The sequence below is a fragment of the Canis aureus genome, chromosome 3, assembly GCF_053574225.1.
Source record: "Canis aureus isolate CA01 chromosome 3, VMU_Caureus_v.1.0, whole genome shotgun sequence".
NCBI classification, from domain to species: Eukaryota; Metazoa; Chordata; class Mammalia; order Carnivora; family Canidae; genus Canis; species Canis aureus.
The window spans coordinates 36,147,432-36,173,318 of record NC_135613.1 but is presented as its reverse complement, the minus strand read 5'-3'; the positions used below and the strand labels follow the sequence as shown (position 1 = coordinate 36,173,318).

At 35.0% G+C, this 25,887-nt stretch overlaps 1 protein-coding gene across 4 annotated transcripts in view; it reads right to left on the bottom strand.

Moving 5' to 3' along the window:
* Positions 1 to 25,887, bottom strand: part of PRKAA2 (protein kinase AMP-activated catalytic subunit alpha 2) — a 69,361-nt gene that overhangs the window by 41,371 nt on the left and 2,103 nt on the right. Inside the window, exon 2 of one of the 4 annotated variants that reach the window (XM_077891920.1) lies at positions 6,278 to 6,423. The exons of the other annotated variants lie outside the window; for them this stretch is intronic. The gene's annotated coding sequence lies outside the window, so the exon portion shown is untranslated. The remainder of the gene's footprint in view (positions 1 to 6,277; positions 6,424 to 25,887) is intronic. 4 annotated transcript variants of the gene reach the window in all.

Below are 25,887 nucleotides of genomic sequence, written 5' to 3'. Positions count from 1 at the left end.
TTTCCCCTTATTTAATGGAATCTCTACTTTTTTCAAACCCTCATAAGTATGTTTACAAAGCTCAAGTATCATTTATCATTTTAGGCTATTGTAAATATTTGTGATCTTAATAAATCATACAACATGAGCTATGAGCTCATATCCACCCTCACCTCAAGTAAGGCAGTCAGTATTCATCTGAATCTCCCACAAGCACATAGCACAGTATTATGGACATAATACATGCCAAATAAATGTATCTTGCATTAAATGAAATAATAGGCCTTTCTCTTTCATATAACACATTCATAGTATCCACACTACAAGTATTATCCAGATACTGCTCAAATGAAAAATCCCTCCACTAGAAATCAAATTTGTCAGCCTCCCCTCCTATTTCCCTCAATTACTATTCTAAATATTGACCATTCTCCTCACAATACCTAGTCAACCCTTGACGCCTTTCAGCAAATTCCCCTTCCATTTCTTTGGGGGGAAATGAAGTCCTTATGAGTGATTTCCTCTATCTTCAAGGCTTGATTATATCCAGATCTCTCTTTGCTCCAGTTTTAGATGTTTTCACCCTCCTCCTATTCAAGGCCAGTGTCATCAACTTGTGGCCTTGATCTCATCTCTTCTACACTTTCCTTATACTCAACCTTTCTCTTTTCTAATAGCTCCTTTTCCTTCGCCCATCAGTATCCTGTCCCAAATCTTTCATTTACCCTGCATCTTCCTTTAGTTTTGAACATTTGTTTCATCAACATTTCTCCAAACAGTAATGTACATTTATTGTCTGTTCCTCCTCCCTTTTCACTCTTCTAGTATCACTGCAATCTGGCTTCTGCCTTAACTCCTCTACTGAAACCAAATGGTCACAAAAGAACTGTTAATTATCAAGCCATGTATACTTTCCAGTTCTCAGATTGCTGTAATCTCTGTTACAACTGACAACATTAATTACTCTCCCTTTTTGGTGGCACTTCTCTCTCCTGGTTCTTCTACTAACTCTCACATGGTCTCCTTTAGGGCTTCCACCTGTTCTTTAAAATGTAGTGTCCCCAAAGTAGGGGACAAACTCATAGTGTCCCCAAATCTATAGCCAAAGTAGATCCTTAAATTATCTAACCCATCTCTTATACCTCTGATGTGCCAAAGACTCTGCCCTCTTCTTCAAATTCACGTTATCTCAATACTAGTATTATTCCATAAATACCTCAAATTCGGCTTGTTCAGAAGTAAACTCAGCATTTTCCGCCCCTTCCTCCACCAAACCTATGTCCTCTATTTCACTTGATGGCACACAGCCTATATGCTAAAAATCAAAGAATCAGGGGACAGTTTCTCCTAAATATTTCTTGGAGTCAAGTTTCAAATCATTAAAACAAATATGTTAATAACAATGATAGAAAATGACAATGACATTTATTGCTTGTTCTATCCTAAGCATTATTCTAAGTACTAATTACCCTGCTCACTCAACCCCACAATTCTATGAAGTATTATTATCCTCCATTGTAGAGATGAGAAACCTGAGGCAAAGAAAAGTAACTTATCCAAGGTGATGCAATACGAAGTGGCACAACATGTAATCTCAAGCTGCCTCACTTCAGTTCATAGGAAGCAAGTTTAACTAAACGTAAAAATGCCCCCATCCAAACAATACACACACGAAATGGGCTGACCTAGGAAGAACTGAGTTTCTTGTTATTAGAGATTATTTTTACCTTTATAACTTTCTCAAGTGGTAAATTATCATCTCAAAGACTTCAGTGAAGCTTGAAATTTACTTTGCTTACATAATAAAACAAACAAATTGGGAGCCATTATATGAAGGTCAAGCAATCTATCCTAAGATTCCAAAATATATCTCCAGAACTCCAAAAAAATATTATCAATTTCAGGGATTTTATTTTTTTAATTAATTTTTTTTAACTCCAGTGTAATTAACATATACTGTTACATTAATTTCAGGTATTCAATACAGTGATTCAACAATTCTACACATTACTCAGTGCTTATCATGCGAAGTGCACTCTTAATGTTCCTCACCTATTTCACCCAACACCCCCCTCTCCCCTCTGGTAACCACGAGTTTGTTCTCTGTATTTAACAGTCTGTTTTTGTTGTTGTCTCTTTTGTTTGTCTCTTAAATTCCACATATGAGTGAAGTCATATGGTATTTGTCTTTCTCTGACTGACTTCACTTAGCATTATATGCTCTAGATTCATCCAAGTTGTTGCAAATGGCAAGATTTCATTCTTTTTTTATGGCTGAGTCAATTTCAGGGACTTTCTACTCCATTAAAATAACCTAATGGTTTCTTGATGCCTGCATAGTTTAGTACTCACCTTTGGGAATTTCATATTACCCATACACTTGTCTGCAAGGCCTAAAAAATAGATCTCTCCTCAAATCCCAGCCTCAATAAAAGTAACCATAGCTGCACCCCCTTGTCAATACAAAAAAAAAAAAAGGTTCACTTCCTCCTTCCCTATTTGATAATTGAAACTACTGACTACTAAGAACATATACACTCTTTCCAGATCAAAGAAATAAGAGCAAAGACTCTAACAAACAGATGGATTCTTTGTTTTTTAATGCCATATGCTTAAACCAAAAAACAAAGAAAATAGAAAGTGAAATTACTCAAAAAAAAATTTAATGACGAAGTATTACTTTGTCAACAAACTCAATAAAGCTACAGTATACAAAATCGATATGCAAAAATCGGTTGTGTTTCTATACACAATGAACTATCAGAGAAATTAAGAAAACAATGCCACTTACAATTTTATCTAAAGAATAAAATACTTAGGAATAAATTTAACCAAGGAGGTGAAAGATCTGTACACTGAAAATATAAGACACTGATAAAAGACACAATAGATATATCACACTCACAGACAGAAGAATTGTTAATGTTAAAATCTCTCTCCTACTCAAAGCATCCTACAGATTCAATGTGACCTCCATCAAAATTCTAATGGAGTTTTTCACAGAATCAGAAAAAAAATCCTAAAGTTTATATGGAACCACAAATGACCCCAAATGCCAAGGCAATCTTTTTTTTTTTTTTCCCAAGACAATCTTGAGAAAAGAACAAAGCTAGCAGTTCCCAACCTCAAACTATATTCCAAGTTTTAAAAATCAAAACAGTCGAATACTGGCATAAAAATAAGACACATAGGTCAATGGAATAGGATTGAGAACCCAGAAATAAACCTATGCATATATGGGTCAATTAATTTTCAACAAAAGAGTCAAGAATATACAATGGAGAAAGGATAATCTCTTCAATAAATGGTGCTGGGTGGGAAAAGTAGACAGCCAAATATAAAAGAATGAAACTAGAACCCTATCTTACACATTACACACACATCAACTCAAAACAGATTATGAAGCCATTAAACTTCTAGAAGAAAACATAGGTGGTAAGTTCCTTGACGTAAGTCTTGATAATGATTTTTTTAGATTTAACCAAAAAAGCAATGACAGACAACAAAAGCAAAAATAAACAAGTGAGACTACATCAAACTAAAAATTTTTGCACGGAAAAGGAAACAAGATGAAACAGCAACTTACAGAATGGAAGAAAATACTTGCAAATCATATATCTGATAAGGGGTTAATATCCAAAATATATAAACAACTCTCAAAATTAAATAGAAAAAAAAAAAACCTGTTTAAAAAATAGAGGAACAGGGGCAGCTGGATTGCTCGGTGGTTGAGCATCTGCCTTGGGCTCAGCTAGTAATCATGGCATCCTGAGATCAAGTTCCCATTAGGCTCCTTGCAAGGAGCCTGCTTCTTCCTCTATGTCTCTGCCTCTTTCTCTGTGTTCCTCTTGAATAAATAAAATATTTAAAAGAAAAAATAGAGGAACTGAATAAACTTCTTCCAAAGAAGACATACAAATGGCCAACAAATATATGAAAAGGTACTCAGGTACTCAACATCAATCATCAAGGAAATGCAAATCAAAAGTATAATGTATATCACTTCACACCTGCATTTTAAAATAGCTGCCACCAAAAAAAAAAAAAAAAAAACCAAGAGATAAGTGTTGCCAAGAATGTGAGAAAAGAGGAAACACACACTGTTGGTGGGAATATAAATTGGTACAACCACTATTTAAAAAACAGCATGGGGATCCCTGGGTGGCGCAGCGGTTTGGCGCCTGCCTTTGGCCCAGGGCGCGATCCTGGAGACCCGGGATCGAATCCCACATCAGGCTCCCGGTGCATGGAGCCTGCTTCTCTCTCTGCCTCTCTCTCTCGCTCTCTCTCTGTGACTATCATAAATGAATAAAAAATTAAAAAAAAAAAAAGAAGTAAAAAACAGCATGGAGGTTCCTTAAAAAACTAATAGAAAACTATCATATGATCCAGCAATCCCATTTCTGAATATATACCCAAAAGAAAAAAAAATGAAAACAGGGTATCAGAGAAATATCAGCACTTTCATGTTCACTGCAGCATTATTCACAACAACAGCCAAGACACAGAAACTACCTACCTAGGTGTCTGTCAACAAATGAATAAAGATGTGATACGTACATACACACACATACATACACACATTATTCAACCATGAGAAAGTAAGTCCTGTTTGCAACAATGTGGAAAGACTTTAAGGCGTTATGCCTCTCACTTACGAAATAAGCCAGATAAAGACAAACACGGCATGATATTGTTTATATGTGGAACCTTAAAGTCAAACTTGTAGAAAAGGGGAGTTTGGTAAAACTACAAACTTTCATCTATAAGATGAATAAGATCTGAGGATCTAATATAAAACTTGGTGACTATCGTTGAAAACACTATTATATAACTGAAATTTGCTAAGAGGAAAATTTAAATGTTCATACATGTATAAGATATATATATTTAAGTATATTATTTATATATATATATTTATAAACATAAAATGTGAGATGATAGGTGTGTTAACTAGATGGGAGAAATCCTTTTGCCACGTACACGTACATCAAATCATCATGATATACATTTTATTTTTTTTAAAGATTTTATTTATTTACTCATGAGCATCAGAGAGAGAGAGGCAGAGACACAGGCAGAGGGAGAAGCAGGCTCCATGCAGGGAGCCCAACACGGGACTCAATCCTGGGTCTCCAGGATCACCCCCTGGACTGAAGGTGGCACTAAACCGCTGAGCCACCCGGGCTGCCCACATGATGTACGTTTTAAATATCTTACAATTTTATCAATCATACTTCAATAAAACTGAAAAAAAAAAACTTCTAAATGAAAGTAATTTGGGGGGTACCTGGATGGCTCAGTTGGTTAAGGACCTGCCTTCAACTCAGGTCATGATCTTAGGGTCCTGGGATCCAGGCCCATATCAGGTTCCCTGCTTAGCAAGGGAATCTGCTTCTTCCTCTCCCTCTGCTTGCGTGCTCTCTCTCTCACTCACTCTCTCAAATAAATAAAACTTTTAAAAATAAATAAAAGTATTTTTTTAAAAAGCATTACTTTATGATATCTGAGGAAATAACTGACTCATTTATTTTTATATCTGAAGAAACTTTTCCCCATAAAGCACTGGAAAAGAAACGACATTATTCCTTGAAACAGGGATGCTGATAAACTAATTAGACATCTGAGATCAAGAGTCAAATGTATTGAGGGGAGCCCAGCTAGCTCAGTCAATGAAACATGCAACTCTTGAACTCGAGGTTGTGACTTCGAGTACCGTGCTGGGGGTGGAGACTGTGTAAAAATAAAATCTTAAAAAAAAAAAGTGTCAAATACATTGTGAATGCCTCTTCTTTTGCTGAACTATATTAGTCCATATTGCCTAATAACTTAAGTGAATTAGTACTTAGTAATAATTAATTTAATCCAAATTATCTCATAATCATATTCTACCTGAAAGCCAAAGGAATATTTCTAAGAATATTGTAAGAAAAACAGATTTAAGACCAAGAATTTCTTCTGTATTATAACCATAAACTCTTCTAGGGAAGTAATTGGGGGAAAAAAAAAAAAAAGGCTTGGATTCATCAGTTTTACTTCCATTCATTTACTCAATCTAAAAACATTTACTGAGTACTTTCCACATGCCAGGACTATGTTGATCAAATACACATGAAAAGAGAGGTTTAACAGGACTCCAATTTTAGCAAGGGGAAAAACATCAGCAATAAAGGAGCTAAAATAAATTCTGTATGGTATTAAATCCATCTGCAGACTATTAGAGATACTTTGTTTGTAAAGGAAGAACACAGATAAGAGAGAACATTAAAAAAAAAAAAAAATAGCAGGGGTGGGGCACCTGGGTGGCTCAGTCAGTTAAGCATCTGTCTTCAGCTCAGGTCATGATCCCAGAGTCCTAGGATGGAGCCCTGCATCAGGCTCCCTGCTCAGTCGAGAGTCTGCTTCTGCTTCTCCCTCTGCCTCTGCTCCTCCCCCCGGCTTATGCTGTCAAATAAATAAAATTTTAAAAAGAATTATCAGGGATAGACAAATCCACCATGATTTATCATGTATACAGAGTAAATATCCAGATGAATACAAGTAATAAGGAATGTTTATCCACGAAACAGCTATTTAAGGAACGCCTACTATGGTAAGCACTGTGCTAAACACTTAACAAGTGAACAAAGTAGTTCTGTCATACTGCTTGCTGGCACTCCCAGTGTTTATTCCACCCTTCTTTCCCAGACATACAGATTCCCAAATTACACCTGAGTTCACAGCTACCCAGAGCAGAGGCTGCATCTTAACATCTCTTTTAACTAGATGTGCCATATTACTATATCCTGGCCAAAAATAAGTAGAAAGGTCCCTCACAAGCTGCTTCTTCACCCTTCCTCCATCCTAAAGCCTGGAATTCCAAAGCCATCATCTTGAACCTTGAGGACAGGGTTAGGCAGGTGGGAGCAACAGAAGAGAGAAGCCCATGTTTTTGATGCCACTGGGTATAACAACATTCTAGCATCTACTCAGACTGTTAGAAGAAAACAAAGTACTATCTTGTTTAAGTCACTTTTTTTTTTTTTTGAAGATCGCTGCCATTCACAGCTGAATTGAATTAATTCAGTATTTAGTATACTTTATTATTTTTTTTAAAGATTTTATTTATTTATTCATGATAGAGAGAGAGAGAAAAAGAGAGAGAGAGGGGCAGAGACACAGGCAGAGGGAGAAGCAGGCTCCATGCAGGGAGCCCGACGCAGGACTCGATCCCGGGACTCTAGGATTGCGCCCTGAGCCAAAGGCAGGCGCTAAACCACTGAGCCACCCAGGGATCCCCAGTATTTAGTATACTTTAAAACTCAAAAGTTTTGAACTTCAGATTTGTAATTTTGCTGAACTACCATCCATGAACTAACAGAAATAAATTTATAGCCCACACAATTTCTTGGGTAAATGAATTCTACAAATTTACCACTCATCATGTTCCACTATGCTTTTTCTAAATCACAGCCAAATTACACAAAATATTCTTCAAAGCTATGGAACTTCGTGGGAAAAAAAATCCATACTTACACTATCTATGCTTTTTAGAATTTTATATTTGATAAGGTGAAGAGCTGTCATACAGAAGAATGAAACTGATTTATATTGTTCAAGAAGAACTAGGAATAATTGACAGAAACTCTTTCAACGAACGGTCACCTGCTCTAGGAATCCTCTTTTTCACTACTCCAGCCTATACTGAAAACTAACCCCTACTCAAGAAACTTTCCTACTTAACACTGTACCCTATGTGTACCTTTTTTAAAGTCATTTTATTGAAGTTTAAAATATGTCCATCTTATATGGTACCATGAATTTTTGCAAATATGGTCATGGAATTATCACTAAAATCAAACGTAACTCATTTCCATCATCATGTAAAAACTCCATCATGCCCTTTTGCAGTCAGGCCCCTTCCCCCATCCCCAATTCCTGCCAATTATTGACTTGTTTCCTGTTACTATAGTATTTTTCTGAACATTGTATAAATGAAACCATGTGGTACATAACCTTTCAACTCTGGCTTCTTATGCTTAATGCTTTTGAGATTTGCCCACTTTTGTGGATTTTTTCTTTTTGCATTTATCAGCAGTTTATTCTATTTTATTGCTGAGTAACGTTCCATTGTATGTGTATCACACAATGTGTTTATCCATTCACCAGCTGATAGTTTCCAGCTTTTGGAGATTATGAGTAAGTCTGCTATTTGTGTCTGTAGTGAGGGTGGGTAGGTGAGGCCAATGTGTCTTCATTTCTTTTGAGTAGATTTCTAAGTATTGGATTGCTGGGTTGTATGGTAAATTTATATTTAAACTACCAAACTGTTTCCCAGCATTGTGTACCATTTGTATTCTCACCAGTGGTATATATGAGTTCTAGTTCGTTTTTTCCCAGCACTTGGTTTGTCAGCCTTTTTTTTTTTTAATTTTAGCCATTTCACTAGGTGTGTGATAGCTCCTAATTTGTATTTCCCTGATGATTCATGCTGTTGAACATCTTTTCATGTGTTTATCGGACACCCATCTCTTAAGTGTCTATTCAAATCTTTTGCCAATTTTTTAAAGTTTTTTAGTTCCAGTTAGTTAACATACAGGGGTAATATTAGTTTCAGGTGTACAATATGGTGATTCAACACTTCCATACATCACCTAACGCGCATGATGACAAGTGCACTCCTTAATCTCCATCACCTACCTCCCCTATGGTAGCCACCAGTTCGTTCTCTATAACTAAGAGTCTATTTTTTGGTTTGCCTCTCTGGGGTTTTTTTACCTTTGCTTACTTGTTTCTTAAATTCCACATATGAGTGAAATAATATACTGAACATACCTTTTTCACAGGCTGTGTAACACTAACACTTGATTCTCAATTAATCTCTCAATAGTAGATAGGAGGGGGCTGAAGGTCAGGTCTCCTGTAGTCTTTGCCTATTTCAAGGGACAAAGCTACTGGCAATAACTACCAAGCCTGGAAAATGGGACACAGAGAAGTTAAAAATTTGCCCACAGTCGTTCAGCTATGAAGCGGTAAGGCCTGGATTTAAAGCCAGGAGCATGTACTGTCCAATATTCAAACAGAAGAAGCTCAGCCATTTGTCAGGATTACCATTAGATAGATTCCTGCATTAAGTTACAGATTGGACTACATCAAGCCTAATTCCCCTTCCAACTATAAGATTTTTCTAATTATATCCCTAAAAATCATTCCACACTGAAGGATGTAAGTCTTTTAAACCAGTCTAGTTTCCTGATGATTTCAGTTGTCATTTTCTAGATGTTTTCCAGCTCTAATACATTTTTCTGTATGCACAACATGCAGGACTTCATGTAACTGTGTTAGGTACTACATTATTCCATATTAATTCATAGTAACTACTTCCTCATTCAATTTTATTATTAGTATATCTAGTAAAACAAAAGGAACAATTATGAAACAAAGTATTATTTTAGACCTGAATTATGATCTATTTCTCTGCTAAGCTCAAATAAAAGCAAAGGTTTGTCAATTGTCCCTCTGCTGTAAAGGTCACGGACATACTATATAATAATTTGAACTATACCAGTAAAGTTTCAGTCTGCAAAAAAAATTAATTTTATACACTTCACAGCACAAACAGCTACATGTGATATTTCCTATGCTTTTACAAAGCCCCTGACCTAATGTACTAAATTTGTTTGTAAGTTTCTTTTTTGGCACTTGAAAAGTATTAGCCTAAACAAGTAATATCAAATCTATCACCATATTACTGAATATAACTGAAGAAGTTTCCTAAAACTTTCAGGGTACATTTGCAATGACCTGACTTAAAATTTAGGCTACAAAAATGTACATTAAATTCATCAGGAGGGTCTTCAAGTGAAAGCACAGGAGAGACTACAAAAGAGATGGGCATTATCCTTCAACGTGACTACAGGATTTAATTGCAACCCAGATCTTTCTCAGAAGCATGCACAAACTTCAAATAGCAAGCTCCTATGTAATTTCTAGTGGGGGTTATTTGAGGATAGTTCATGATTCTTTCCCACTAATCTGAGGACAACCAGCAGCTGTAGGTCTATGTATATGCACACATGCTAAACATTTTTAAATACGTTACTTCATTTTAACTTTATAACAACTGTGAGAGGAAATTTTATAGGAAACTGAGGCTTATAAACATTAAAAATGACTACAAATGGAAAAAATCAGTATTTAAATCCAAGACTGTCTGATTCTAAAACCTATGTTCTTAATAATTATATATTGATTACAAAGTACAGTGCATCCCAGATTTCACTCAATGTCTAAAATAATACTATTATATTAAAAATACTACAGTATCTAAACACTGTATGCAAAAATGACTTGGGTTTGGGTGCAGTGGGACCCAGAATTCCAAAATGAGATGGTAGGGACATAACTCTTCTGGTTATAGTGGAATATTTTACTACCCTAGCTATAAGGCTCCTTTCATGGATCTAACAATTTTAGGGCAAGACCTTGAAACTGGCCTTAGTAAGGAGCGGGGCGGGGGGGGGGGGGGGGTGGAGGGTGGGGATATACTATGAAATATTCAAGAGCAAGAAAGATTAGTCTTCTATACATCCTCCGGGTACAGATACTGCAAGCTGATTGAAATAAAAAGCAAAGGGAAGATTCAACAATTTTTTATAATGGTGTTGGACAGAAGTTCTGAGACACAGGTCAAATTATGGTAGCACCAAAATGAAGGTTCTACTGATACTAGGAAGCTGAAACCTATCCTAGTATGTTTTTTAAGATTTTATTTATTCATGAGAGATAAAGAGAGGCAGAGACATGGGCAGAGGGACAAACAGGCTCCCCACAGGGAGCCTGACGCGGGACTCCATCCCAGGACCCCGGGATCACGACCTGAGCCAAAGGCAGATGCTAACAACTAAGGCATCAGGCATTCCTGTTCTGTACTCAGTTGGAAAATTGGGATGAGGAGGTAATCTGAATGACTAATATAATAGTAGAGGCTTTGTTTAGTTTCATAGATATATATACAGTATTTCCGTAATACATATTTAGGCATCTGCCTACCTTTCTAACATCATCTTTCACCATTCCTTCACCTCAAATGGTATACTTTAGTCATTTACAACCATTTTGATTTCACCATCAGGGCTCTGCTTTCCATTTCCAAGGCTAACATATATCTAGCTCATGATAAGCATTCAGTAAATTTCAGTGGAATTTTATTGAGTATAATAAACAAATTCAGTTAAACATGTGACCCAACTATGTCCCCAATCGCCCATCTCCAATGTTTCACCTGTCCAAGTTTCATTTGTCTTTTGAAGTTTACCTCAAGTACCATTCCAGTAAGCATTCCCTAAGCAACACCTCTATCCACCCCTCCTGCCAACAACTCAACTGTCTGTATTAAATGACCCTCCAATGTACAATCACAGCTCCTCTCCATGATGGCACTTAACATCAAGTGCTGTAATTACCTATTTTTTGTTGTTATTGATCTCCCTCATTCAGTAACTATTTTCTGTATGGACGGAATGCATGACTGACATTAATATTTAGTTGTTTGAACATACAATTTAAGTTTCATACACTACTCGTATTGCAGCTTTAGAATTTGAGAGGGGAATTCAAATTGGGTGTACTAATCTCTTATATCTGAGAAAAACAAGTATCTGTCAGAGAAAAAGTATTATCTGTACATTCTCAGTCCCAAGGAATCCTTTGTGGTATTATAATCCAGGAGCTCCTAAAAGTGGAGAAGTATTGATAGAAGAAGGAATAACCATCAGCACCAGGACTGCAATTTACTTAAAGCCTAGGCATTTCAGAAGAAATCAAATGTCTTCCAGGAAAATAAATTTGGAAAAGAAGAGACGTAGCTGGTCAATAAACACATGAAAAGATGCTCAGTAGTTTTAGTCACCAGAGAAATGTAAATTAAAACCACAACATATGATACATGCCCACCCAGCAACAATTAAAGAGACAGCCCCAAGCATTGGTGAAAACACAGACTAACTGCAAGTTTTCTATTGCTGGTGGAAATATAAATTAGTGCAAACACTTGGAAAAAGTGTAAACTGGTGCAGAAACATGTAATGACTACCAAAACTGAACATGTATACTCTGGCTCAGTGATCCACTCCTAAGTACATAACCAACAGAAATGTTTAAAGAGTTCTCAAGGCTTTGAGATGTTTATAAAAAGTTCTCTATTCTGCTGGTCCATGGACTTACACTTTCAGTAGCAAAGATCTAAGAAATGGAAGGAAAAGTACAGGGTGCTGTAGGATAGGAACCAGAGTGGTTCTCCAAAAGCAGGATGAAAGCAGACAATTCTGGGGCTCAGGAAGTAGAGCAATTTGGAGAAAGGTGGCTATTGTCAAAAGTATTTCTCAAAGGCATATAATAATAATAATAATATTGATGCTTGTAGCATAGTGGGCACTTTGTATGTATTTGTATGCCTGCATGTGTGTTAAGTTCTTTATACACATTTTCTTATTTAAATGATACAAGGGTTTTTGTGGAGAAAACTGAGGATCACAGAACTTAAGAAACTTACTCAAAATTCATATATAAGAAGTTAATGCTAGAACTGTGATTCAAGTATCTTGCTATCTCCAGAGCTATTCTCGGGGGGGGGGGGGGGGGGCAAAGTTTGCACCTTTCTCAACACTTGAACTAAAGAAAAATACAACAAAATCCTTTTCTCAAAGACAAACCATATATTCCAAATAAAAATTAATTTTTTAAACCTAGTTATACTCCAGAAAAAAAGAGATTCTTCTCAAATTCAAGTTGTCATAAACCTTTCATATTTAGAAAGCTTATTTCTACATTACTTTGAGCAAATGACTATGTACAAAAGACACATCTGCCTAAACATGTAACAATCATTAGCTGAGAAAAAACATTTGACCAAATTCGTAAACAACAAAAAAGATATTTATCAAGGATATGATTATTCCTGAACAGTAATTTCATACTTACAAATGCAGAATATTATCCTAACCAACTTTATAAAGATCAAAGATTTTTAAAGCAGCAATATACTGTGTGTTTACAATATTGTGAAGTTCACAAGTGTAACTCTACAAGACAAATGAAAAAACAAATTTCTAATGTTATGTTAGCGGGAACTTGTTATAGTTTCATTCAGATTCAAAATAACTTAAATAAAAATAAATATGTACTCTAGAAAACTATGGCTGAAGATTCAATAAGTAGCCCTAGTAATGACGAAAATCTGAAATGCAAAGTAGAAAAAAACAGTACTTCCAAAATGTTTATGGTTTTGAATATGTATATCTATACAGTAATATATTATGAATAGAAAAAAAAGATATATATAAAAATTTGTGAAGCAGCATTATTCATAAGAGCCAAAATGTAAAAACTACCCACAGGCCCATCAATATCAGAATGGATAACAGGGGTGACCAGGTGGATGAATCGGTTGTGCATCTGACTCTTGACTTCAGGGTTGTGAATTCAAGCCCCACACTGGGCTCCACACTGGGAGTGTTTAAAAAGAAAAAAAGGATAAATAACGGTAGAGTCTTAAAGTAATACTATACAGTATTGGGAATTAACAAATTAGAACTACATGCTGCAACATGCATCAGACATAACCTCAAGTGAAAGAATCCAGGCACAAATAGACTGTTTCTATTAAGTTTAAAAATAGGTGAAACTAACTCATGGATAGTAGTTACCCTTGGTGGGGGTGGAGGATGGAAACAGTAACTAAAAGTGGGCACAAAGTGGGGGCTTGTGGGACACTGGTCATTTTTCGTCTTTAAGCAGCATGTGTTTATTTTGAATATTGATTGAGCATTTAGGTAACAAAATGTATGCACTTCTTTGCATATGTGGTACAACTTAATTAAAAAGTTAAGAATGTTTGGATAACACTCTATCCACACTTAGGCTATGCCAGGTCCAAGAGACACCATATGTGTCAGCGAGCAGGGCTCTCTGACAGGCAGCAGTCATCCTTATTATATTGTCACTGTGGAGTCAGGAGAGTCACCTGAAGCACATACATTCTGACCTCTACCATCACCAGACTTCTGCCAAAATAATACAAGGCTCCTTTCTTCTTCACGCATGGTGAAACAAAATACAGACTCTGCTTTTCTCCAAATTTCCTTTCCCTGGAAACTCTTTAAAGTTTTCTAAAGGATAGTTCTGAACAGGAAGCAAAAAAGTTTATTCCTTTTTATCTACTATTGATTAAACAAGTACCATTAAGTGCTTTATATACAAATCTTATTTAATTTCCAGAACTCTGTATTATACCCAGTGTATAGATGAAGGAATTAGGAATTAGACAACAGTGAGTGGCAAGAAGGTATATCTGCCTGCAGTGCCCAAGCTCAAAATTCACACTATTTTACCTCCCAACAACCAGCCTCTCTTGATTATAACCGAAGAGTGCTTAGTGCATGTTAATCCATTTATCTCCTGAGCATGAGTTGAGAAATTAGGGCACTGAAAGGATGAACCTAGTAGTGACAGGCTAAGGAAGGAGAGACAAAGGACGAGAATAATCAATGAGAAAAATTGCTGTGTTCTGTCAAAATGCAGGCTGGTGTAGAGCTGTGGCCTTTACTGTGGATTAGACAGACTAAAAGTATTCATCAAAAGCTGCCAAATGTCAAGAAAATAAAACACAGACTAAAATAGTCCCCCCCCCAAAAGAAACAAAAAAAAAAACAATAAAATAAATAAATAAATAAAACAGTCCCATAAGACAGTATGTAATATGCACTCCATTTTTATTGTGAGAACAAATTCATATCCTTGAAGATTTTTTTCTCCTAGTTGTGTTTACCCTCTGTTGGTCTGAGCATCCATTTGTTCATTTACTCACTTGACAAATATTTTCTGAGTACCTAATGTGTACCAGGGATTCCTCCACATGCTGAAAATACAGGTATAAATGGAACTTACATTCAGGTGGAGAATACAAACAATAAACATATAATGGTAATATGGAGAACAATGAACATAAAGTACAAGCGACAGGGTGGAGGTGGGAAGATGTACTATTTTTTTTTTTAGATGTACTATTTTAAATAGATCAGGAAAGCCTGAGATGTGAACAAAGACTTGTTCTTCAGCTAACTTCTTTGACAATTGATTACATGATATGCTGTATTCAGCTTCGTTTCTAAAACTTATGTTTTTACTGGCTTTACATTGTAAAAATGTTAAAGTATTTCTTTAAAACTTAATTCAATCAAGAATTTCACAGAAGAGTCAAATTACTTTTTACATAATCATATAAGATGAATCATTTACAGAGAGTCAGAAAAAAACAGTTCCCCGGTACAGAACAGATTTTAAACTGCCGGAGAAAGTATTAACATTCATGTCAGAGAAAAGATTTAAAAAAAACATTCATAGTTGTCCTCACTCCATGTGAATCTTCCAGATTCTTCCAGAAACACTCTCAAAGCTGCTTAAACCATTCCCTCTCTTATGTCTTTCCAATTCTGGTCCTTATGTGTCTATTTTCTTTATGTGTTTCTCTTATTCTACATGCTTTGTCTCATTCACCCTCCTTTCTTTTCCTAACTTCAAACACCTCCCTTTCTATGCCCATCAACCGCCCCTAACTGAACAATTTTTTGTTTAATATATTTACTGAACATAGTTTTCTGTTCCATAAAATTTCTTTTTAGGGTAAAACTGTTGGGGGCACCTGTCTGGCTCAGTCAGTAGGGCCTGCAACTCTTGATCTCAAGGTTTTGAGTTCAAGCCGAACATTGAGAGTACAGCTTACTTCAAAAACAAAGTAAAATTGTGGAATGACTTAGCATTCTCTCCAAAACAAAATGAGAACCTAACTACTTTTTATCTCTAGGGCCTTTCAGTATTATTTCAGTGGTTACCCCAGGGATTACAACATGGATCTCTGACTTTCCAGAATCTAGAATAAATTAGTATCTTTATCATTTCTGAGACAATCAAGAACTTTAGGACACTTTTGCTCTGCGTTTCCTCTTTTTCTGTTGTTGTATTTTATTCCTACATATATTTTAAATCTCACAAAACATATTATTTTGTATAGTCAGTATCTATTTAGTTACCCACATATTTGCCCTTTGCAATGTTCTTCATTTCCTCTTGCTTCCATTTGGGAAAGCATCATTTTCTTTCTGCCTGAAAGAATCCCCTTTGGTGTTCCCTTTACTGTAGGTCTGTGATGACAAATTCTCTCAAACTATGCTTATCTGAAACGCATTTTACCTTTACTTTTGAAAGGTAACTTTGTTGGGTACAAAATTATAGGCTGGTGGCTCATCTCTTTCACCTCTCCAAAAATATCATTTTACTATTTCCTTGCTTTGTTGAGAAAATTGGCTTTATTGTTCCTTTGAAAACAATCAAGTAAGTAATCTTAATATCTTCTCCCATTTCTGCATAGACAGATGCAGTCCATTCCAGTATAGGAAAGCCTCAAGCAAAGGGAACCAGTTTTGAGCAATTTTCCAATGAAGTACCTAGGAATGATTTGCCTGTATTTATTGTTTGTGGTTCATAGACCTCTGAACCTGTGGCTTAAATTGCTTACCAGTTTTGTTTGGTTTTTTTGTTTTAAGATTTTATTTATTTATTCATGAGATACACAGAAGGCAGAGACATAGGCAGAGGGAGAAGCAGGCTCCATGGAGGGAGCCCAATGTGGGACTCAATCCTGGGACTCCAGGATCATGTCCTGAGCCAAAGGCAGACGCTCAACCACTGAGCCACCCAGGCATTCCATGCTTGCCAGTTTTGGAAAACTTTCTGCTATTATCTCTTCAAATACTACTTCTGCTTCATTTCCCCTCTCTCTTCCCTCTGAAACTGCATAGTGTCCACTCTCTACAATCATCAGTAGTCTTAGGTTCAGAATAACATTTGTGCTCACAGGACACAATAGGTAGCAATCTAATACCAGTTTTACATAGTTTTTTAGAGGATTTAGGACTAGAAACACAGCATATCAGTATGGCTGAATCAAACACATTTTTGTCAGGCGTTCTTAAAACATCTAATCCCTGCTTCCCAGATCCCACATCACACAGAGTAGGTTATAGGGGATGACACTCATATGGATGGATACAACCTATTCCGGCATTTGTAGGTCTCAAATAGAAACCTTATCAAATAAGTAACTATCCATTCACGCAGCTTCTAAGCCTCCCACAAGGGGTGCATTAAGTTAGAAAAGACATCATAAAGGGAAGTTGGAATAGCTTTTTCTGTGTAAGTTTTATGCTGCTGGAACAATGAAGTAATAATATAGTTCCTTGGAGTATTTCATGTCCCTTCAGAGACCTCCTAATCCAGATGCAATTCAACAATCACAGGTCATTTTCAAAATAATGACTGGAGTGTGATAACAGAACTGAGAAATCACATTATCTTGGTATACGTTGAGAAACTATATTAAGTGAAGGTAAACCTGACATTATCTTTCCACAGGGGAAAAAAAAATCTTAAGCCTACAAAGAACTTTCTCTCTACAGGTTCCAATAATACATGTTAGACTTTTCACTGTATTTCTATAGGTCTCTTACACTTTCTATCATTTTGTCTACCTATGCTTCAGTCGGGATAGTCCTTCTGACCTATCTTCTAGTTCACCAATTCTCTATTCAACAGAATCTAATCTGCTATTAATACATCCATGGAGTCCTAACTCAATTATTATATATTCCAGTCAGAGAATTCTATTCATTCATTCATTCATTAAGATTCCAGATCTCTGCTAAAATTTTCCACCTTCAACATATTAATCACAATTAAAGCCCATGTCTGGTAACTTTAACATCTGAATCACCCATGAGTATGTTCCTATTATTATCTTGGCCTTGTCTCCTAGAATTAACACTGTAAATGAAAAAAACTGTAGAAGCTCCAGCTGATTTGATTTCCCCCAAGATTATAAAGATAGGAGGCAGATCATCTTAATAAGTATGGAATTAAGCTGATCCTAAAAAGGATTTCAGTTCTCAGAGGGCTGCAACCAAAAACCCAAGTGTTTACCAGCAGCTCTCCTCCTTGATAAGTTATGAACCCCAACTGCTTTCTCCCCAGGACTCAAATTCTGCTGTATCTTTTCTGCCTTTTAGCCATCATTGTCTGTTTGGCTGCTTACATACCCCAATTACAAATTAGCAAGTGACTCAAATAGAAAAGCCAAACAAAATATCAGATTCACTCCAACACATTTTTCTTCTCACTGGGAAGATACTGACCACCCAAGTCCTGGCTGACTTCAAAAAGATTTTTGTATTTTCCCCAGGTTTTCTAATTGTTCTTGACTAGAAGGTTGATTTGATACAAGTCTGAAGTCATAGCAGGTGTGGAAGTTAAACAAATTAGAGAAATTATTTATGCAATAACCAAATATTGAAATTAAAAAAGATTTTATAAATTATTCTTGCCAACCTTCCATTCAAAATTGAAATTTTGTGGGGTGCCCAGTGGTGTCAGTTGGTTATGCATCTGCCTTTGGCTCAGGTTATGATCTCCCGGTCCTGGGATCGAGCCCTGCATCAGGTTCCCTGTTCAGCAGGGAGTCTGCTTGTGCTTCTTCCTCTGTCCCACCCACCCTGGTCATACTCACAATGCATGCTCTCTCTCACTTAAATAGATCTTTAAAAAAAAAAAAAATGGAATTTTGTGCTAAGAATCTTGATAACCATGTAGGATCTAAGTAAATATATCAACAACAGAAATCTAATTGATCTGGAGTACAAGTTGCACCATTCTTAAACAAGCTTCTTGATAGAAAGATCCTCATTATTCTGGATTATAATTTACCCCCCTACAATATTCACCCATTAGTCACAGTTGTATCCTTCAAAACAACACTGAATATGGTGACTCCTTTTTCTAGATAATGGTACTTAAGCTACTTAAAAACAACTATCACACTTAAAATACATTTTCTATAGTATTAAAAAATGTTTACCCTATCTCACATGACATTCTTTTGGGGCTTTCCACATTGGTCATTCTCTGAATAAAATATAATTGCCTAAGTCTTTCAAATTGTAGTGCCAAGAAATGAACTCAATATTCAAAATGTAGCTTAATCCAAAGTACAGCAGGAACTATGCTACCTCTAAAACTACCAACTAATATACATCTATTTAAAAAAAAAATATATATATATATATATATACACACACACACACACACACACATCTATTTTGGGCAGCCCCAGTGGCTCAGCGGTTTAGCGCCACCTTCGGTCCAGGGTGTGATCCTGGAGACCCAGGGTTGAGTCCTCTGTTGGGCTCCCTGCATGGAGCCTGCTCCTCCCTCTGCCTGTGTCTCTGCCTCTCTCTCTCTCTCTGTGTGTCTCTCATGAATAAATAAATAAAATCTTTACGAAAAAATATATATATATACATCTATTTTCCATCCAATAACAATTTTTACATTTAAAGCATTCAAATATATACCTTCTAACCTTATGGTCTGTTGAAACTCCAACATCTCAGGAACCACTATCAATTGTTCTACTTTTACACACCTATTTTTCATTTTTAACTTAAGTGCTAGATTTGACACTTGTTCCTATTAAATTTCACCTTCTTGGTTTTTGCCTAGCAATCCAAGGGTCAATATAAATTTAAATTCTGCTTCTGTAATTTGTCTATTAATTACTTCATCAAACTTTGTACCATCTCAAATAGGAAATATTACTATCCTCATTAAATAGAGTCAATGTCCAAGATTTCCCTTTAGGGTGACATCTAGTTTCCTTGGGAATAGTTATTCAGCAGCAATAAATCATATATAGCACATTTCTTCATCTTATCCACAAAGCTACCATAAAGACAAAGTCAAATTCTTATTGAAATCAAGTTTGCAGCATACAGTATACCTGTTATATTAAGCTGTGAATTAGTAGAGCACTAAGTACAGCCTGGTGTAAATCTGAATAAAAGGTGGGTTTATCATATATTTGACTTATAATTCAAATGTGAGACAAGACTCCCTTAAGTAAATTCTCGATAAATATTTCCCACTTTGTTTTAAATTAGTAAATCATCTGCAGTAATATTGCCACATTTTTAACACTGGTAAAAATATTTTGCTTTAAATCCAACATGACTAAATACAGTAAATGTTAAATATATATTGGTCTTATTATTTTATTAAGTCTGGGAGAAGTGAATTATGGAATACTCAAACACATTTAAAAAGACAATGAAATTAACTAATATTGGGGTGCCTGGATGGCTCAGTCAGTTAAGTGTCTGCCTTCAGCTCAGGTCATAATCCCAGGCCCCTGCTGAGCAGGGAGCCTACTTCTACCTCTCCTCCTCACTCATGCTATCTCTCTCTCTCTCTCTCAAATAATAAAAATCTTTTAAAAAATTAATATCTTGGTATTTATTAAGTAAAATAAGAATTTGGAAAAAAATTTATGGTACATTTAAAATTTTTAATTCCATGATTTTCAATTACAACTGCTAGATAATTAAAACTAATTTCTAATTCAGAGTTGAATGATGTTAAATGAGAACATATGACTCATGTTTTTTAATATAAAATTACATGAATAATATAAAGAAAAAATTCTGAAAAAAGTATTTTAATAATACATTGGCATTCAGAATGTGACATGTTTACTCCAAGAATTGATCATTTTCTTTGACTATATAAGAGATTGTTTTAAAAAAAAAAATCTAAGGGCAGAATTAAAAGGATTACCACTTTAAAAACAAAGGCACCGCCTAAAGAAATATGGTGAAATTTATCAGAGGCAAGGCAAACATGGTTAAACATAAGACAGCACTTAAGTAAGAATACTGTTCCCTTGAAAGGGTGAAAAGTTTCTATTATTAGCAGAGATAAGAGCTGCCTGAAATTCTTTCCTTAATACTCTATACTAAAAATAGAATGGTTCACTGCATTTCAAAATAAACACATCACTTTATATATGATTTCAATCATTTAATAGATAAAAATCCACTCAACCTGATTCAAGGTGCTCTTACATTTGTATCTAATACATGTACTAGGTAAATTGGCTCTCTTATTTATAACATTTTCAATGTTTTAGGAGTCTTGTGCCACCCACTTACTCATTATCTCTTAAAGCATTTGAGATTAAATCTTCTGCTAGATCAAAGTAAATTATCAGCTTAACTTATAAAAACTACTAAAAAAAATAAATAAATAAAATAAAAAAATAAAAACTAACTACTTTCTCTACAAAATATTTTCCCTATCATCAATGAAACTACAGGAGTCTCAGAAGAATAAATGGACAGTGTCACCATTACAAATACTACTAAATGCTTAAAGGAAAACTAACATGGATGACAAGATAAGTGAATATTTACCTATTTTTTGAGAGATCACTGAATTGATTTTGATTAACACTAACCTTCTAGTACTTGACAAGAAATATAACTTCATTATTTGGAACAACTGTTTAACACTCACTTCTAATTTGCATAATTTTAAAAGTAAAATCAATTCAGTTAGTAACTTACATGAACATTCACTATGATTTCCTTTTTATTTTATTCATTTTTCTCATTTGTGAGGGAAAATTACATGACTTATCCAAAAAGAACTACTGCATTAAAAAAAATAATAATAACATCACATAACACAAGTTAGTCACTTAGAACTTTCTTCAATGCAGGCATCCAGAAAGCAGAGGTAAATTATTACAGCTCTGTCTCAATGTCTCTATCAGAACTGAAGGCATTTCTAAACAGAGCAAACAATTGTTAACACTTCATACACTGTGCAGAACTGACTCACAATAGCCATGCAACTAGTCATCTCCATAATACTGACACTTATCTATATGTCAGTTTAATCATTCTTTAAGCCATTTTATGTACCTCAACTAATCCTCAGAAAAATTCTAGAAGGTAGGTAGACCAAGTGTTGTTATTTCTATTTTACAAAGGAGGAAACAGAGGTTCAGAGAAGTTTAATAGTTTTCCCAAGGCCCTATAACTAGTAGTGGAATGGAATTAAAATCCAGAGCTAATGTCTTCCTACACCAAATATTCCTTCTAGGACATCAAATCATTTTTGTAAATTCTCTTTACTCTGCTTACTAAAGGTTACTGATAATCTTTAGTCAGGGGTATTTTCATAGTAAGAAAAAAAGAATTACCTTGTTATTTCCAAGAAATTTGGGTTAAAATTGTCAGAATTTAGCACATTCATCCATATTAGAAAATAGATTAAGGCGTAAAAGTTAGGAATATGAAGATATAAATTTTATATCCCACATATGGATTTTCCAGAAAAAAAACTTTCATTCTACCTAAATGTGGACTAAGACATTGAAATCTTTTTTTTCAGTTATTGATAAATACCTACAAACATGTAAAATTACATCCTTATAGATTTGAAAGTCAACACACTACACATTTTGACTTTGCATTGCATATAATACACACTTTGGAGTCAGAAAATCCTGATTATGACTTCCAATTCTACCACTGTGACCTTGGACAAGTCATTCAGGGTATAGGATTCTCAATTTCTTCATTTGTAAAATGGAGATAATACCAAACTCAAGGTTACTCTGAAGAATAGATAAAGCAAGTGTATTACATAGTATTTAAAAGATTATAAAAACTGAGTCAATTGTAGCTTTTATTACTAAAGTGTTACAAATTTGTTTCCTTTTATTCTCTATGACATCTACATTTCAGCTCTGATCTTCAGTAACCCAGATTTCCATTAATCTAGAAGGAACAATTAAAAATATCCATTTGGGGGAATTAAATCTTTTTAGAAGTCAGTTTAATGATAAAGTCATAAAGGACCTGGCACATTATATGTTCTAGTGCCCTTCTTTAGGAGATAAAACAAGGTTCAGGGCCATGACACTACAACATGGAAGTCATAAAAAAACAAAACAAAACAAAACAAAAAAACAATCCAGCAAGGGCCCAATATGCCACAGATACAACATTCAGGTCCACCAACTAGGTAGTTGTCCAAAATTCAATTTATCATTTGGAACTTGTTATTTACATTTCAAAAAAAATAACACTGCTTGTTTTTTTAAAAAAAAAAAAATGTAATAAAAATTTCATCTGTTTATCCTTCCTATTATCTCAGAGGTAAGTGGAGAATTAATAGAATATATACTTAATTTCTTGAAACCCAATTCTATGGGTCATTCAAATAACTATTTGAAAAACAGAGAAGGTAATTCCTTTATGAGACTTTGCTGGCTAGAAAGAGGCTAGTGTGATTGCAAAGTATCCCTTGGTTTATAATTCTGACAAAGAGTATTTCATAAAGCAAATCTATCAATACTCATCTTGAAGCAGGTTTCTTTTTAAATAATTCGCATTATATTACATGTTTTTCTTGAACCAGTCTTTGTATAACATAAGCAACAAATTGATTCTTCTAGCATTTTTATCACCTTTACTATATAGATAAGAACTAAACAAGTCTAATTACGAGAGCTCTTAAACAACAGTTCTATCCTACTCTGAAAAGAGTATGAACTAAATCGATGTGGAGAAAAAATTTAAGCAGATAAAAAGCATTACTTTTAAAATTCTGTAAGCCCACATAATTTGTACCCATAGCACTCCTCTAGTAATCTAACAACAGAACAATGGAGAAAATCAGTTTAGAACATATTAAATAAATCTTTCATTATTTAATAGCAAACCGAGGGTTTCTACATACTTTTAAAAAATAACTTGAGGGGCATCTGGGTGGCTCAGTCAGTTAAGTGTCTGCTTTCAGCTTAGGTCATAATCCCCGGGGCCTGGGATAGAGTCCTGTGTTCAACTCCCTGATCAAAGGTGAGCCTGCTTCTCCCTCTCCCTCTGCCACTACCCTCTGCTTGTGTTCTCTATCAAATAAATAAAATCCTTTTAAAAAGTAAAAATAACTTGAAACAAATGCTATCAAATGAAAGTTATGTCATTCTGAATTTTCATTTATTATACCTAACTTTGGCCTATGAATTGTTATATCAACAAGTTAAATTTTCAAAAATCTATAATTAGCCTAACAAGAGAAAACACAAAAAAAAATGCTACTTACTTCTCCATGTTTTTATAGCTAGGTAAAATTAAATCATATTACTATGTTTTTTAGTAGAAATTAACTTTACTAAGTCTAAATCTATATTGCAATTACAAATGCATGTGTTTTCAACACATTCATTTCAACTGTGCTGGGACAATTAGACATTCATTCAAAAAGCTGATTTTAGGATCTCATACAATACTCAAATATTAACTCAAAATGAGTCATACCCTTAAATGTAAGGGCTAAATAAAATTTAGAGGACATTAAAAAAAAATTTAGAAGACATTTAGAAGACAACGTTAAGAGAAAATCCTTGAAACCTAAAGCAAAGATTTCTGGGAAATAACACCAAAAGCAAGGTCCATAAAAAAGAAATCAATAAATTGGACCTCATGAAAATTCAAAACTTTAATACTTGAAAAGATACTATTAAGAAAATGAAAAGCCACACAGATTGGGAGATAATGTCATTATATGTGCTGCTGAAGCGAGCACAATTGGGAGAAAATATTTACAAACAACATCTAATAAGGGACTCAATTCCAGAATTTACAAAGAACTATTTTAATTCAGTTCATAAGATGAAAAAAGATATGAACAGACATCTCCCCCAAGAAGATAGATGAATGGCTAATAAATACCTGAAGATGTCTAGTATCATTAATCATTAGGAAATGCAAATAAAGCCACAATGTGACATTATTTCACACCCGTTAGAATACCTTTAAAACAGATTACAACAAATGGTGAGAATGCAGAGAAAGGAGAACCCTCATCCACTGCTGGTTGGCTACTTTTGAAAAATAGTCTGCAGTTTCTCAAAAACCTAAACATGAAATTATAATATGACGTAGTAATTCTTCTCCTATGTGCTGACCAAGATACATGAAAACATGTGCCCAAACACTTGGATGCAAATACTTGTGGTAGCATTACTTTTAACAGCCCCAAACTGAAAACAACTGGTGAATGTATAGACAAAAGGCAGCATATCCATGCAATGGAGTATTATTCAGCAATAAAAAGGAATGAACAATTGACAAATGCTACCTCATCCATAAATCTAAAAACATTGCTAAAGTAGTAAATATGAAAGACTTCATACTGAATGAGCCCATTTATCAGAAGTGTCCAGAGAACACAAGTTTATACAGACAGAAAACAGATTAAGGGTTTCCTGAAGCTGGCGGTGGGAACAAAGATGAACTATAAATGAGCATGAAGGATCTTACTGCGGTGATAAAATTGTGTTGTTGTTGTTTTTTTTTTTTGAAGATTTTATGTATTTATTCATGAGAGACACAGAGAGAGAGAGGCAGAGACACAGGGAGAGGGAGAAGCAGGCTCCATGTAGGGAGCCCGATGTGGGACTTGATCCCAGGGCCCCAGGATCACACCCTGGGCTGAAGGCGGTGCCTAAACCCCTGAGCCATCCAGGCTGCCCAAAATGTCTTAAAGTTGATGTTGGTTGCATCTATGATGATGGTTGCATCATTCAGTAAAGTCACTAAAAATCATTGCATTGTACAGTTGGAATGGATGAATGATCGATAAAGGTATATATTTTTTAAAATATATGCTTTTTAAAATACATGTACTTTTGTTTCTTGTCCCCTGAAGAATTAAATAACTGAACTGTAGCAACTCCCATCATTTTTACTGAACAATGGTACTAATTCTAATCCTGGATGGGAAATCACCGCATAACTTTAGAGAGGCTCTAACATAGTGTTCAAAACAGCCCTCTGATTGGCTGCTCATTAGACTGGGTCTTCCAAGAAAAGGAGTTCTCATAAACAAATGTAGCTTCCATTGGTTTATATTTTAAGAAGCCAGTGCCTGGAAACAGCACAAGAGTATATACAAAAGAGATTTACGCTGTTCTTT